The sequence below is a fragment of the Podarcis melisellensis genome (genome assembly GCF_964234715.1).
Source record: "Podarcis melisellensis genome assembly, chromosome: 2".
NCBI lineage: Eukaryota > Metazoa > Chordata > Lepidosauria > Squamata > Lacertidae > Podarcis > Podarcis melisellensis.
This window is the reverse complement of record NC_138529.1, coordinates 37,886,742-37,903,382: the sequence shown is the minus strand read 5'-3', so window position 1 is coordinate 37,903,382 and position 16,641 is coordinate 37,886,742.

Sequence of the window (16,641 nt, the reverse complement as noted above, 5' to 3'; positions counted from 1 at the left end):
AGCTGGATTTATTTATTTTTTATTCTTATTTTTCTGCAAGACAGCCAAACAGATTGAGGATCATAGGAATGATTTGTGTTGTTTTTCTCTTGGCAGCAAAGTGCAGCCCTTCTGAGACTGGGAGGGAATCTGAAACACCACATCTCCATAACTTACTAAAGAACTTGGAACCAGAAGGGTGAAGCATTTGACACATTCCCTAGTTAAGAGAGAAATGCAGGTCAAGCCGGGACGTACAGAGTTCCCAGGGGCCTTTAAACAGATGAGCAGCTCTTAGGTGGCCAGGGCAAGTTTTCTGCAGTTTCTATGAACCTTACACTCAGAGCTGTCAAGTAAATCTGAAGAGAATTTATGGAAGGGCAATGAATTATGAGAAATTTAAGCACACAATCTTTGAAGAAAATCTGAAGGAAACTGAGGGCCAGTATATATGCTACAGGGGTTGTCAGCGCAGGGGTACCAATGTACACACCAGGATCTCCTGTGCAGCCCATGAAAAGTCTCATTATAGATCCCCTCAAAAATCCACAATGCATGAGAGATTGTTTACTCTTCCTGCTCCATTCCTCTTTTGTGTGGCTTGGGCTCTCCTGGATCGAACACTTAAACATGCCCAAACTGAGCAGAGGAGAGATGCAAACGGCTTCTCATTAAGAGAAAGCACAGCAATGGCTGATGTAGGCATCTTTCCAACTGGTGGGGGCATGCAGGCACCATTTTGCAGTCCTGTCTCTACATCCTGCCCTAAATCCACATCTGTTCGACTGGATACCCACACATTATTCAGCTTCATTCATTGTTCTGTGATGCTTCCCCACATTATTGCTGTTTGGAAATCATAGCTGTCAACCGTCCCTTATTTGGCGGGAAAGTCCCTTACCCCAGCGCCGTGTCCCGCTGCTGTCCCTTATTGATGATGTCCCTTAAATTTCCCGGGTTACACGGGAAGCAGCTCCTCTCCCTCCCTCCCTGCTGGCCAGGGAGGAGGGAGGCTCCAACTGTGTTGCTTGGCTGTGTTGCTCACCCAATAAGGAGTCTAAGAACAACTGGGGGGGTGGAGCTTGCATGCCTTGTGCCGATCAAATCAGCCGCGTTGCCTGGGGACTCACCTTTGCTCAGCGCTTCCCAGCAGAGAGGTGATGGTGGTTTTCCTTGCTGCATCCCCTTTGCCGGGTTGCTGCGCTGTGGGATCCACCGCTTGAGGCTTCGTTTGGCTGCTGGCTGGGCTTTCTGCCTTTGGCTTGGAGGGGCTCAGAAGTCGAACACACATGTGCTCTGAAAATCCCTTATTTTGGCTGCTGATCCCTTATTTCCGAGGCTGCTGGTCCCTTACTTTCAAATCTGTAAGTTGACAGCTATGCTGGAGATGCACTATTGTGCAATCAAAGCAAGACCTACACACACACCCTGAATACTTGTGGTATGAAAAGTTACAGGATTTCAGCAAAAAGCGTCCATGTGTGCCAACTGGAAACAACGCAGTCTGACCACCCCAAAACGTTTGCAGGTGCAAACAGTTTTGAAAGCGGAATCATCATTAGCTGCCCCAATACCATCATAAACACAAATAATAATGAATGCACAATAAGAAAAAAAAGTCGTCTGGAGCAGTCCTGGGTTACACAAAGGCAATACTGTACAGAGAGCAAGGAGGAGGAAGCTGACAGGCAGCACCATCCCTTGGACTGGATTTAAGTAAAAATACAAGCAGGTAGGAAATGGCTGAGGGCAGAGTGAGGTTGGTGGGCCAGTGCCCCATTTGTCCTAATGGACCTGCCTCCATTGCAAGTATGTATATGAGCACTGTGGATTATGAGCTCTGTCTCAGCTCTAAGTCACAGCCACTTTGTTTACAGAGACAGTACCACGTTCAATCCCTGGCATTTGCAGCATGGGGGATCTCGGACAAGAAATCTGGAAATGTAAAGTCTCTGCCCAAGACCATGGAAAACCTCCGGCACTCTGCGCAGGCAGCACTGAGCTAGGATGGCCAACAATTTGACTCAGTGTAAAGCAGCATCAACTATTTCTCCACAATCGTTTCTGATAGAGATCTTTTAGGAAACACAAGAAATCTCTATGCTCCTGTAGCTCTGCAGCGAGTCCAATTGGCTTCTGCACCCTTTTCCTACACTGCCTCATTTTCATGGCCCCTTGAGAAAGGGGGAGGGAGGAAACCCTTTTAGTTCATGCACCAGGTCATGACCCCAGGATTTGCAAGACATTATTAAAGTTTAGCAGATGAATCACTTCTATGACAGGGAACTTCTGCCTAAGCATTTGACTCAAATATAGCTTCCTAATCAAGGAGACAAAGGGTTCTTTTTCTCTTAAAGTCTGGCCCATTTCCATCTCCCTCCCAGGTCTATAAACATGGTGAATATAAACACTGAGTTGATTCCAAAAGTAAAAAGGGGGAGGGGGTGGTTGCCTGACAGTAACTCCATTTCTGCTCTCCATTTCTACATCTTTTACAGCTGCAGAGAAAACAAATTTACGCAGCCTCCCATCAGTGCTGTTGTTGTTGTCTTAGAAATTAGCTTCACATTATAAATTAGCTGCACCATATACAAGTAATACTTCTTAGGTTACATTACATGGGCAGCTCAAGCAGCAGGGGTGGTATAATAAATCCTGTGTCAAGTCACCAAATTCTCTGCATTCCTTGACTTCCCAGTCTGTGTCAAATGTCAAATTTCTTGCTGCGGCAACACAAGCAAGATCCAGAACCACTGAGTTACGTGGGTTTTCCAGCCATCTCAGAGCAACGTTCTCAGAGCTGAACGACAACGCTGATAAAACATTGTAAATGTGACTTCACACTATCGTATCTCATTCTGATACTTCATATCTGAAGCCTCACCCAGCTTGTGGATTACATACGCATGCGGGAATACAGCAATTGCTGCTCTTAGCATCATCAAAATCACCTTCCATTACAATATCTTTTTTTTTTTACAGCCTCTTTATCTTGCCCATGCTGTCAACGACCCAATCCATGAACTGTGGTGCTATGCCTGCTGATTGTATATCTTCAGGAACTGCAGGTGTCAGGGAAATTATTCAAAGAATCATACCCTGCCTTTCGATTAGCAACTTCTTAAGGTGGCTCACAGCAGATTGGAAATCTCAGAAAACAAATCCCCACCACCACACAAAATCCACCAGCCCTTAGACTTGTGGCAGATGGACAGGACCAGAGACAGAGGTCAGCAATGTTGGGCACATGCCAAGGCCCATGTCCCAATGGGGGTCCTATGCACTGATACTCTCTTTCCTGGGTGAACAAGCAAGGAGAGAAGCATGGAGGAGCAGTAGATTCCACACACCTTGCCTTCTACCTCCGGGAGATGGACAGATTGGACCCAGAGGGAGAGGCAAGCAGATGAGCAATGGCATTAGAAGGAGGTGGGTCTGTTGTCAAGGAACCCCCCAAACGTGGAACCAGCACTGCTTTCGGATAAGGCCAGAGTGTGCTTCCCTTCAGTTCTGTAGTCCCAGGGAAACGTAGCCACACTGAGGTTGTTTCACTTGCCTCCCCAGAAAAAACACATCCCAGTAAGGGAGAGGCCAGTTGGGCGCCAGCAACCAGCCATAGGAGGAGGAGCTGCAGGGAGGTTGCTTCCCCTTTGCCCTGCCAAAAAGAATACTTTTGGCAGCTCAGGTAGTGCATGGTCGTAGAGCAGTAACTGCTCTCTTCCTCTCTGAAAAAAACCAACCACTGCCATTTGATGGAAAAGTGGCCACAGGTGAGAAGGCAGGAACCAAGGGACACCCAAACCCCACAAGAGGAAGAGGACCAACCAAGACGCCGCGTTTTCCAGCATGGAAGCCAAGCCAATTGTTAGGGGTTTTTAAATATATATATATATATAAAACCTGGGCAGTGAGTTACTCATCATGGCATTAGCCAGCTGTAGGAGCCTGCCAATGTCATGTGTTATGTGTTAACTGGCATGAAGCAATGATGCAATGAGACATTTTGACATGTAGGAGTTCATCAGCACAGCTCCCATAGTTACACCCAAAAGAGCTTCAAAATGCAGGCTGCTGTGTTTATTTGTGCATAAATCATACATCCCACCCCACCCCCACACCAAAGAGCAGTGGTACATTACATAATGCCCAATTTACTAGGATCAGCATTAATGTTTGATTTTTAATATTCTGTTGGGAGCCGCCCAGAGTGGCTGGGAAAACCTAGCCAGATGGGTGGGGTATAAATAATAAATTATTATTATTATTATTATTATTATTATTATTATTATTATTATTACTGCAATACCATTCATAGCTACCTGTAAGCATTGGATTGAGTGCTGCTAATGTCTGACTCAAAACCCCCGGGATGTGTGTGTGCTAGCTGGGTTTTTTGACCCAGGCGAAGCCTCCCAAGGGCTGCCATTGAAGCTCCTAGCTTGTGTGTATGTGTACGCAAATGCGTGGGAGAGGGTGCCAAACTGGGTTTATGACCTGGGTGAAATAAAGCCTAGTTTCTCCTCTGTCTGACTGCATAGGTTCAACTTATAAAACACCTGACTTTAAAAAAAAAAAACTTCTATCATTTGAAAGGTGAGGTTCTGCTTTAAATCAGAAATGCAAACCATCTTGCAAAGGAGTGCTACCATTTAAGCTGCTGGCATAAAATAAGAACCCTACCAAATTGAAGAAGTACCCACCCACTGCTTGTTTTCCTCATTCTCTGTGCTAATCTGACAATATAATCATAAAAATTGACAGCCTCATTCTCACCTCACTCATTTTTTTGGTGCAAAGAGAGTCTGAAAAAGTTCCAGAGCTGTGCTCACCTACTTTCCCCCTAGACCAGGAGAAGTCATCGCAATGCCACAGAGCCACCTTCTCAACACCAGCATCACTATTGCTAACCAGAATGGCAAACAAACATAGCCTTGCGACCTCCACCACCCCATACCATCCTGGTAACTGGGAACAGCACTGGCATTGGGAGGGTGACTCCAAGGCACCAGCCTTCTGCACCAGCAGCTCTTCCACTGGTGCAGGGCTCTCTCTTTCCTCCTGAGTTTCATGTGGGCCTCTGCTGCTGTTGAAACTGGCCTTGAATCCAGCCACTTTGGAAAGAGGTAATTGTTATGTATTCAGTGGTCTGTGTTTGCCTGAGCTTGAGTCTGGACTAAGGATTCTGAGCTCCTCTGTTCTAATTTGACACATGTTGTCCAATCACAGAACATTTTAGGATCTGGGCCTCTGCCATCGGCCCTTGAACTCTGAGTTGTGATTCGCAGTTTAGAAGTTTAGACAGCCAATCACGTTGGGAGTGGGAGTGGCCCAGGCTTTCAGAAATGTATATTAGCAGTTGCTTTGCCTCTGTTTCCCAGTTATGTAGTTCAATAAAGGTTATTGCTGTTATCGCTGTGCCTTGCCTTGTAGGAACCCACCTACACTTCAGTAAGTGTGCTTGAAACAACACTATTTTTTCAAATCAGCTTGGAAGACTGGGCAATTTCTTATGAGTTTTCCCTTGCGTCCTTTTTGCAGAAGAGGAACCTTGTACCAGGAACCTTCAGGGCAGGACAGAGACACCACATTCCCCTCTTTTTATTATTATTATTATCTTTATTGCAAAACATACAACACAGACAGACAAAAACAATACCACAGTGACAACTAAACATTAATTAACTACACATCATCTAACACAGGCTTCCTCAACATCAGCCCTCCAGATGTTTTTGGCCTGCAACTCCCATTATCCCTAGATAGCAGGATCAGTGGTCATGGATGATGGGAATTGTAGTCTCAAAACATCTGGAGGGCCAAGGTTGAGGAAGCCTGATCTAACATCACACACATTTTTTACTTCCGAATCACCTCATTGTGCTATCTAAATACTCTTAATCTATATGCACTTCCTATTACAGTGGTACTTCCAGTTGTGAGTTTAATTCGTTCTGGAGGTCCGTTCTTAACCTGAAACGGTTCTTAACCTGAGGCGCGCTTTCGCTAATGGGGCCTCCCGCTTCCACCGTGCCACCACTGCACGACTTCTGCTCGCATCCTGGGGCAAAGTTTGCTACCAGGAGCATCTACTTCCGGATTAGCGGAGTTCATTATCCAAAGCGTTCGTAAGGAGGACGGTACGTAACCCGAGGCTCCACTGTATATCTATTACATACCAAGGAAAAATTTTACGTTTATGATTTTCTTTAATATTCAAGATTCAATCTATACCGGAGATTTGCATTTTCACAATATTGTTTTAAATATTCTTTAAATATTCTCCATTCTTTGCTCACTTTCTGATTTGAGTTTCCTCTTATTCTTCCAGTCATGTTCCCAAGTTCCAGGTATTCTATCATCTTCACCTGCAGTCAAACTTTGTAGGAATTAAGTCACCTTTCCATTTTTTTGCTACCAGAATTCTGGCCGCCGTGGTTGCATACATAAAGATGGTACTAAAGTTTTTTTGGATTTCAGTGGACATAATGCCTAACAGAAAAGTTTCTGGTTGGGTTTTTTTAAGGAGAATTTAAAGATCTTTTTGAGTTTGTTGTATATTAAGTCCCAAAATTCTTGTATCTTCACACAGTCCCACCACATGTGCATTAAGGTGCCCTCCCCTTTTTTTACATAATTTACATACAAACATACATACATACAAACAAACAAATGTTTGAGAGGTTTTTTATACATTTTGGCCAATATGGCCAAGTTCAGGTATCATCGATAAAACATTTTCATCACATTTTCTTTCAAGTTATAACATGCAGTGAACTTTATATCTTCTCTCTAGAGCATTTCCCATTCATTCATATAGATGTTATGTCTAAAATCCTGGGCCCAATGGACCATAACTGATTTCACCTCTTCCTCCTTGACTTCCCAGGAACCTTCAGGACAGGACAGAGAATGTGTATGTGAGGAGGAGAGGGGAGAGACACCACATACCCTTCTCTTTTTGCATTCCTTTGCTCATTCAGGAAACGCAATCAAGGGAAAGTTAATTTACTATATCAGCTTCTTTTCAAGAAGCTTAAGAAACCACAAATAAGGCCTGTGGATTCAGACTTCAAGGATTCTGACCAGCTGTGGCCAAGAGAAAACATCTGCGGGGGAAGGAACTGCCCATTTACCCGGTACTTTCTGAAATTATCAGTGAAACTCAAGAGGAGGACAGCCGTTCTGCAAGCCTCATGTAACCCGGCTGCTGTTAGTGGAGTTCTTGAACATAACTGATTCGCATTGCTTCACCACCATAGTTTCAGACTTACTCAGCTTACAGGAAATACGGACGCATACACATGCCTCCGCAAATCATAATATTCTTCAAAAGGGGAAGAAAACTATTTTGAGGGTGCAATACCCCTAAGAAATGGATTTCAGCCAATCAAGGTGGCATGTAAAGAGTTATTTGCTCCACAGGGTATTTTGTAAGTTGTTTGCTGACAGTCAGACTGGAATATGCAATGCAGTAATTTCTTTTCTTTTCAATTTATTTGTTATTATAGTTACAAAATATGAAAAATAATAGTTCTAATCAAGATCACAAACTGGGGAGAGAAATATTGAGCCTGTCTTCTCCACACACTGCAGTCCCACTGAAAACCAGGAAGCCTAAGTTTGATATTTAATTTTAAAAAACAAAAACAAAACTTCAGGCATGGTTGCTAATAATCATGCTGTTAAAGTAATGTCTGGTTTGGTCCTCAGTGTAAATTTATGTTGGGAACTGGCTTGGGTTGGGGGTGAGGAGAATAAGGAAGATCCCAGGCTATATATCAGACTGAATCTGGGAGTTACATTTGCTCTGATCATTTGGGGAAACAGTATTCACAGCCAAAGTGGATTGCCTTGTATTTGTACTGGGATATTTAATCACTCTTGCTTAGCCAACCGTAGAGTGTGTATGTATGCACACTCTCTTGGGCAATTTGTAAGCCTTGTATGAACAAGCCTTGAGTGCTATAATCTGAAATATCAAAGGTGAGAAGACGTACAGGTTGCCTATTACCTGCCTCTGCAGGATATTTACATAGCGTCAACCACCACCCTAACAAGGCGCCAATAAATTACAATTCAAATTGGGTATAAAGCACCACCATGATTTGATTAATAGTTTGAACAGGCTGCCAAAGAAGAGGGTGGATTAGCCACCACTTTGCAACCTTCACATCAAGTCCAAGTACAATTTGAAAAAGATATGGTGATCATACTTATGCTTATTGATTCCACCCTTATTGATTCCACCCATAGATATGCTTATTGATTCCACCCTTCATCTTACTCAACAAAGGAAGAGTAAAGCTAAGCAACATAGTCAGCATGATGCATGTCACACACACACACACACACACCCCACACACACAAGGCACTTCTGTGCAGTTTGTGGGCCTTCTTAGAATCTTAGCACTTAAAACCAAGTCTAAGTTTTTAGTCCTAATGTCTGAAGATGTTCATTTGAAAATGAGATGTCAGAGGTGATAGTTCACCCCCCACAAACACACAGCAGGTTTGTTTTTAAAAGATCAAAACCAGAAAGCTTCTCTCTCTCTCTCTCTCTCTCCCACACACACACACACACACACACACAAAATCCTAGCCCCTGTGTTGAAAACTCATTCATAATTGTATGGTACCTTTTCATTATTATGAAATATTTATATTGGCACTGCCAGTTTTGTTTGGATTATCCAGTGATGAATATCGGCACAACACAAATGTGTAAAACTCCTCCAAGTCATGTAACTTACTTTTCATGGTTGATCCTCAGTGATATGACCTGGGATCTTCACAACAAGATAATTTTTACTGTTTCATCGCATGCTGCAAACTGCACAAGCAGCGCCACAAGAATGCAACAGACCTGTTCATCCGGTTTATATCTTTGTTATGCAAATTAACTTATTAATGGCACGGGATTATTGTTTTTTTACTTTTTGGTAAATGGTTGTGCAAATGAGCAAGGACCCATTGCACCCAACATGCAGCTAAGCAAGGTGTCTAGTGCTGAGCAAAGACATATGAAAATATAAACGCTTGAAAATACGATTGTATGTGAACTGGTTTCACTCCATAAGCAACTGATGGGTGTACGTTGTAAGACACCAGTGAACTCAGAAGAGGGACCCTAGCAGGGCTCAGGCACCATACTGTGTACACTGGAAGCTGATAGGTGGAGAGATATTCTTAAGTGGGCCCCCATACAGTTCCCAGCTCTCCAAGAGAACAGCCAAATTGTTTCTTTGTTAAACAGAGGATAAACAAGACTAGCACTGAGGCCAATTTCCACAGAACTGAACTGTTAGGGGGCTGAAACACCCACATACATTATAAATCCCACCCACTGAGTCTTCGGAGGACCAATGGTTGCACCCAATCACTTTTTAATCCTCTATACGTTGTGTACCACAGATGAAGTGGCTGTCATCCGTCTTGCGGTTTTCACAGCCCAACACCGCACAACCATAGCCACTTGACAGTGGCAACAAGGTAAGCTGCAGCCAATCAACTCAGACCAGACCAGATCACGTGACTTGGAGAGCCCATAGCAGTCCTGCCAATATTACCGTATATAAAAACGATTCTAGACTTTCCATAGTAGCAATTCCCAGAAGCATGGCCATGTCGGTCTGTCGCAGCAAACACATCAAAGAGACTTGTGACACCTTAAAGACTAATAAGTTTATTAAGGCATAGACTATAGTCCATGAAAACTGGTGCCATAATAAATGGGTCCGGTCTTTGAGGTGCCACAAGACTCTTTGTTGTTGTTGTGTTTTTCTGGGCTTGGCTCCAAGTAGGAGCAACTCGTCGGTGACAGAAGATGTAGAACAGGTTCCTGCTCAACCCCTATCCAGATCCTGCTCTGGAATCTGACCAGTTCATCTTAGACTACAGTATCCACACTCTGACCCTTTGCTCCCAGCCGCATAGGGCCACACCATTTGCCTCTGACTGCCACTGGTCCCTAACACATGGAAAGAATATCTTCAGATAATGAGGCGACCGAAATGACTAGTTTGCATCAAACCAGCAGGCCCATCTAGGTAAAGGTAAAGGTACCCCTGCCCGTACAGGCCAGTCTTGCCAGACTCTGGGGTTGTGCGCCCATCTCACTTAAGAGGCCAGGGGCCAGCGCTGTCCGGAGACACTTCCGGGTCACGTGGCCAGCGTGACATCGCTGCTCTGGAGAGCCAGAGCTGCACACGGAAACGCCGTTTACCTTCCCGCTGGTAAGCGGTCCCTATTTATCTACTTGCACCCGGAGGTGCTTTCGAACTGCTAGGTTGGCAGGCGCTGGGACCGAGCAGCGGGAGCGCACCCCGCCGCAGGGATTTGAACCGCCGACCTTTCGATCGGCAAGTCCTAGGCGCTGAGGCTTTAACCCACAGCGCCACCTGCGTCCCTCAGGCCCATCTAGCTAGTAGCAATTGGCAAGCTAGTACCAACCTCCCATCACCAGTGTTGCAGCAGCTTACTGAGAGGAGGAGGAGGAGGGCTGAGGTTGAGATCAGAGTGGTGTGAATGCACTGGAGGGAGCACCGGAATAGCTCCACCAATATGTTTGTACTGTGGTAAAATCACCACTGCCTTGCTCCTCTTCCTCTTGGTAAGCCACAGCCATGTGGGTGAAGGGAGGCCAAGAAAGTGTTCTTCCCCTGATGGCTGCTTCTGGGAGTAGCCAATGTGGCGTCCGAGTCCCATCAGCATGACCAATAGTCAGGAATGATGGGAGTTGCAGTTCAGCAGCATCTGGAGAACACCATGCCGGCTACCCTGGTCTAGCTTATTATCATGCTTTCTGAAGTAGTAGGAGTTGGTTCCTTTCAGAGGAAGTATATGACAACCAGTGATCATTTCCTGCTCCATCACTGCTTCTAGCAGCTAGACTCTAGACCAGGGGTCAGCAAACTTTTTCAGCAGGGGCTGGTCCACTGTCCCTCAGACCTTGTGAGGGGCCGGACTATATTTAGAAAGAGGAAAAAAAGAATGAATTCCTATGCCCCACAAATAACCCAGAGATGCATTTTAAATAAAAGCACGCATTCTACTCATGTAAAAACACCAGGCAGGCCCCATAAATAACCCAGAGATGCATTTTAAATAAAAGGACATGTTCTACTCATGTAAAAACACGCTGATTCCTGGACAGTCTGCGGGCCAGATTTAGAAGGCGATTGGGCCAGATCTGGCCCCCGGGCCTTAGTTTGCCTACCCATGCTCTAGACACTCTACCTACCTACCTACCTACCTACCTACCATCTATCTAGTATACTGTCCATCATCTGAAGATTCCAGGGTGGTTCTCAACATAAAAATACACAATGAGAACACAAAACCAATAACCCCCCTCCCAGAAAAGCCAATGGCCAAAAGGGGGGCAGGCGCAGCTAGTGTCACACCCAACAACAGGCTTTCTGCCTGTAGCAACCGCACCAAAGAAGGCAGGGTGGGAAAAGGGGGAAGGAAGAACAAAAGAGCCAGAGGGAGACGGTGCTGGTGCTGGTGCCAAGAAACAGAAGCCTTGCAGCATCTACCAAATATAGCACAGCAGTCAGCATTGCAAATGCAAATCCACGCTGTTGGTGCAAGCCGCCTGGCACAGAGAAGCACACTGGCATTGGGCAACTGGAGCCAGATGGGTGTCGATCCTGGCCTGTGGCAGCAATCAGCTCCTTGCCAGCCTTTACCTGCCTTTTCAGCTCAAGCCAAGCAAAAGTGCTAAACCGGAATGCCCTGTATTTTGGGAGCCTGATTCTTCAGTCCACCTACATGAGGCAATCCATTGGGAGTGCAGAAAGTTTTACATATGGAGACAATGGCTTATATCCTAATTATAAGGTAGAAGAAAGGCCCACTTAGAGCTGTATTGATAGTGGATAACAACCCATGGTGGGGTTGCTACTGCTACATCAATCCCCAATGTTCCATTTCCTACTCAATGCCATCCAAATACATTGCGCTGCTCCTCCTGATACAGCCAATGCTTTAGAGCAAGGATGTGGCCATCCAGATGTTGTTGGGCTACAAATCTTATCATTCCTGACCATTGGCCATGCTGGCTGGGGCTGAAGGGTATTGGAGTCCCGCAACTGAGGAAGGGCCACAGCTCAGTAGTACACCACCTGCTTTGTACCCAGAATGTCTCAGGTTCAATCCCCAGCGTCTCCAGCTAAGACAGGGAATATACCTACCATCTCTAAAACCCTGGAGAACGTCTACTGGTCAGTGTGAACAATACCAAGCTAGATGGACCAACAGTCTGATTTGGTAGAAGATAAAACATCTGGATGGCCAGAGGTTCCCTGGCCCTGATTTACAGAGCCTCACCTACCCACTACTTATGGTGCTGTCTGAAGCTTTGCCATGTATCTCCTAATAGAGTAAAGGAAGCAGTCATAAGAAAGGCAGGCCTCACCAACCACTTAAAGGAGGTGCATTCTGAGAAAAGCATTGACACAGCTTTTGAGCTACAGCAGACAAGAGCACCTGGTTTCACCATTGCTATCTTCTTAAAGGAAGAGCCCGGTTTAAAAAGGAAGGCTTAATTAACGAAAGAACAATTAGGTATGGATGGGTCTCATTTAGAGCCAGCTCCTCTCTGTGCCAGCCATATGTCTGAGTCAGTCTCCAAGTGCTTCAAGGAGGCAGTACATCTTCTTACTATGCCGGTGTTCTTAGGAAAACCACAGCTTCTGAATGAGTGTTAAAAGCAGCATCCTCTTTCTGTTGAAAGGGTGGCTCCCCATCTCCCCTTTTTTTTACCCAGGAGGAAGCTTTTATTTATGAAGAATATAGTGTTGTCTGGAGTCATTGCTTTTGAGCAGGATCAGGAAACCTGCTATCTTCCAGATAATGAACTCCAATGCCCATCGGTCCTAGCCGGCATGGCAAATAAGCAGGGATTATGGGAGTTTTAGTCGGGAAACTTCTGGAGGACCATACATTCCTGATCTCTGCCTTAGAGGTAAAATATGTCTAAGTGCACACTGGACTGGAATGGGGTGGCTGGAATCCTGAACAGCAGTGCTTCAGTTTGTTGCAGTTCCCACCAGTTTGTATTAAAAGATCCCTTTGCTTAGTGTAGAAGAGAAGTCATAGAATCATAGAGTTGGAAGGGAAGCTGAGGATCATCTAGTCGAACACACACACCCCGTATTGTAGGAATATGTTGCTGCCCCATATGGGGATCGAACCTGCAACCTTGGTGTTATCAGTGCCACTCTCTAACCAACTGAGCTATCTAGGCTCGTCCTTCCTGCCTCCACCGCTGCTTACATATGTTCTTCCAGTTCTTAACTTCTGGATGATGAAATAAATGTACTTTTTTATAATAATTAAAACCCACCCTACAATTCAAATAAATGGAAATAAAACTGTGCTACAAACCGGTTTGACTTTGTTTGAGTCAGCAGTTCCCTAATTAACTGGAGAGGCCTGTTTGGGGAATAGGTTGCTGGAGGTTGGCAAATCCCACCTACCCGTCCAAATCTCCTTGGCACTTTAATTACTACTGTGTCAGCAAACATGACTGCACAGGAAAACTGGTGCTTCTGACTCTGCTAAGTACATGGACATCCCCCAATTCCTGGCTCTGTTCCACTAATACATCACCCTAATGCTCCCTTCTCTATTCAGTGCAGAGTGTTGCGGTTGCACAGCTCTAAATTAAGTTCTAAATATGATATTGTTGTGAGTTTGTGGAAGGGTCAGGCTGTATGATGCCTGAGTCCCTTCTAATTCCTTCATCCAGCAAAGGGTTAAAATCTAATGGAGGATCCCATTGTTGAATGGCAAGGGCCATAATGGCCCCAAAGTATGGGTTGTTAGTATAAGAAAGGACATTTCTCTGTGCCAGAGGGCAAATGGGTGGGCCGCCTCCTTCACCTGGCTGAAAGACAATAGCCAGAGAGTCACATCTGGACTTTTTGTGGTGGGAAGTGAAGTGATGCATAAATAAAAGCTTTCTAGCCTTGCACTTTTTTAGTCTACATGCCCACACACTGGATATTCAGACATATTCAGGGGAACCTCCTGGCCTTGTAGTTTTGCTGTGACTCACACTCACACCATCTCCCAGTCTGCCTGATGAAACTGGGTAGCTCCCAGCAAGTCTTGCAAAGCAAAGGGAGAACCAAGTGCCCTAAGGGACTTGGGTATGTTAATTCTGGAGAAAGGCAGAGATGATATGATAGCCATCTTCAAATATCTGAAGGGCTGTCACATGGGAGATGGAGCAAGCTTGTTTTCTCCTGCTCTGGAGGGTAGGACCTGAACTACTGGCTTCAAGTTGCAAGAAAGGAGATTCTGACTAAATATCAAGAAGAACTTTCTGAGGGAAAGAGCTGTTTGGCAGTGGAATGGACTCCCTCAGAAGGTGGTGGGCTCTCCTTCCTTGGAGGTTTTTAAGCAGAAGTTGGATGGCCATCTGTCATGGAAGCTTTAGTTGAGATTCCTGCATTGCCAGGGTTGGACTGGATGACCCTTAGAGTCTCTTCCAACTCTACGATTCTATGATTCACCCCATTAGTTTTAGGGCATATTACATCATTCAATATATTACTCCAACCCTGACCTGCCCAGTAATTAAAGTTACTCCAGGATGGGTGGCGGTGTGTGCTGCATTATGCAATTGTAACGTCTACTGTTGCAAGTATTTTGCAAGCAGCCTGATCCTTCACTTTTTTTCCAGCTGTGTCTCTTCATTCTTGCTTTTGGAACACTCTTGTGTCTGCATTTGACTGGCAGTGACTCTCCAGGTTGCAGACAGGGTGTCTCTTACAGGCCTACCTGGAGATTCTACAGGTTGAACCTGGAACCTTCTTGAATGAATGTTTCTCCCTCTGTATTTCTGTGCTGCACTTGGGAGAATGGGGCTTGTTTGCTTTTAGACTGGCACAGAGCCTAATCGGGAGCCACTCACTCACCTGCATGGAGTTCCTGGTCACCTTTGGTTGCCAGAAGAGGGTTTCAGAGCCACGGGGTGCTATACTGTAATCTTTATTTTGTAGGGCAGAACATCAAGCCGTGGGCTAAAAAGTGTGACAGTGACACATACAGCATTTCCCACTAACCTAGGATCCTTCTCACCCCTCAAGAAATTAATGGGAGGAATTCAACATGTCAGTTGTTCTGTTTGCGCAGCTTCCCAGACAGAACAAGACTCCTTCCCTTCCCCCAACTGTTTTGGGAGTTCTCCTGACACACACACCCCAAGCCAATTTCAGGGAGCATGGGGGTAGAGAGGAGGCTGATGAGACACATTAGTTGAATCCCACCCCATATATTTATTTTGCTCCAACTGACTTCTTGCAGCTTCATAAATCTGCCTGAGATGTGTACACAGCCTGTTTGCCTACGCAGCTATCTGAATAATGGGACTATTGAGTTGCCTGTTTGATGGGGGATTCCCATGGAACTCAATTGTGTCATTGTACAAACCCCAAACCTAGAACTCCACACTTTATATGTGCACAGAACTCCACAAAGGGATTCTAGATAGATGACAGATAGGTAGATAGAGGCAATGTGAAGCAAGGGCACCCCAGTCCCACCTAGCCCCAGCCTTCCAAATTATGCCTATTCACATGTAACCTTATTTACACATGCATTGTATGTTAGATACAGCAAACATGATGCCCCAGATGCATTTTGTCCCCTCTCTCTTTGACTGCAACAACAATACCTGCTCTAAGAATGTGTTCCCGCCACACACACACACCAAGTGATATGAAGAATAATGTTGTCAAGCTGCACCTACGCTCACTTTGCAGACAGGTGCAAAGTTTTTATGCACATCCCATGCCCGTACACAACTGTCTTGTTACCTGGGGCATCCAGCTTTACCAACAACAAGTTAGCTGGAAAACTTGACTTTTGCCTTCCTGTTGTGTTGCAATGATTTCCACCTACATAATTGCTGCTTGTTTGGGTAGCCAGGTACAATGAGATATGCTGACTTGCCGGGCTTGTTTATTTCTCTCATTTGTACCTCATTCTTCCTCCCCGGAGCTCAGGGCCACATATAGACTGAGATCACCTTCCTATTTATCCTCACAACCCTGTGAGGAAGTTTAGTTCCTTTCCATTGATCTTGTGTATTTTACTGTCTCACCTGATGCCCCTCCCTCCGCCCGCAACAGGGCAGCCACCTGTGCTGACTCTGCCTAATGGTATACAGTGCCTGATGAAATACAGGTTTTGATTATTCTTCCAAAACATAAACATACAAGATTCCTTAAAAGTCTTGAACCCGGGCACTGGTCAAGCTTAGTATTGCTTAGCTTTACAGATGAAACTTCATGTAGAAGATGCATGGCGTGTTGCTATCTGGGTTGCACAATGGGGGTTTTTTTAGTATGTAGGATTATGTTCACACAAAATAATTGTCACAGGATTCCTCACTATTTACCAGATAATGTCAGCTGCTAATGGTTTGAATGGTGCTTTCCCTTCCATTGGAAGGGCATTCCCTTCTGTTGCTGCCCATGGAATGCTGCCCCAGTATCCCAGATGCTGGAATGGTCACTTTTCGGTAGCCTTGTTGCTTCTGTGGCTTTAAAGTAGCATTCCCTACATCCACTCAACAAGGTGCCCTTCAGAGTAGACACACACACACACACACAGAGAGAGAGAGAGAGAGAGAGAGAGAGAGAGAGAGAG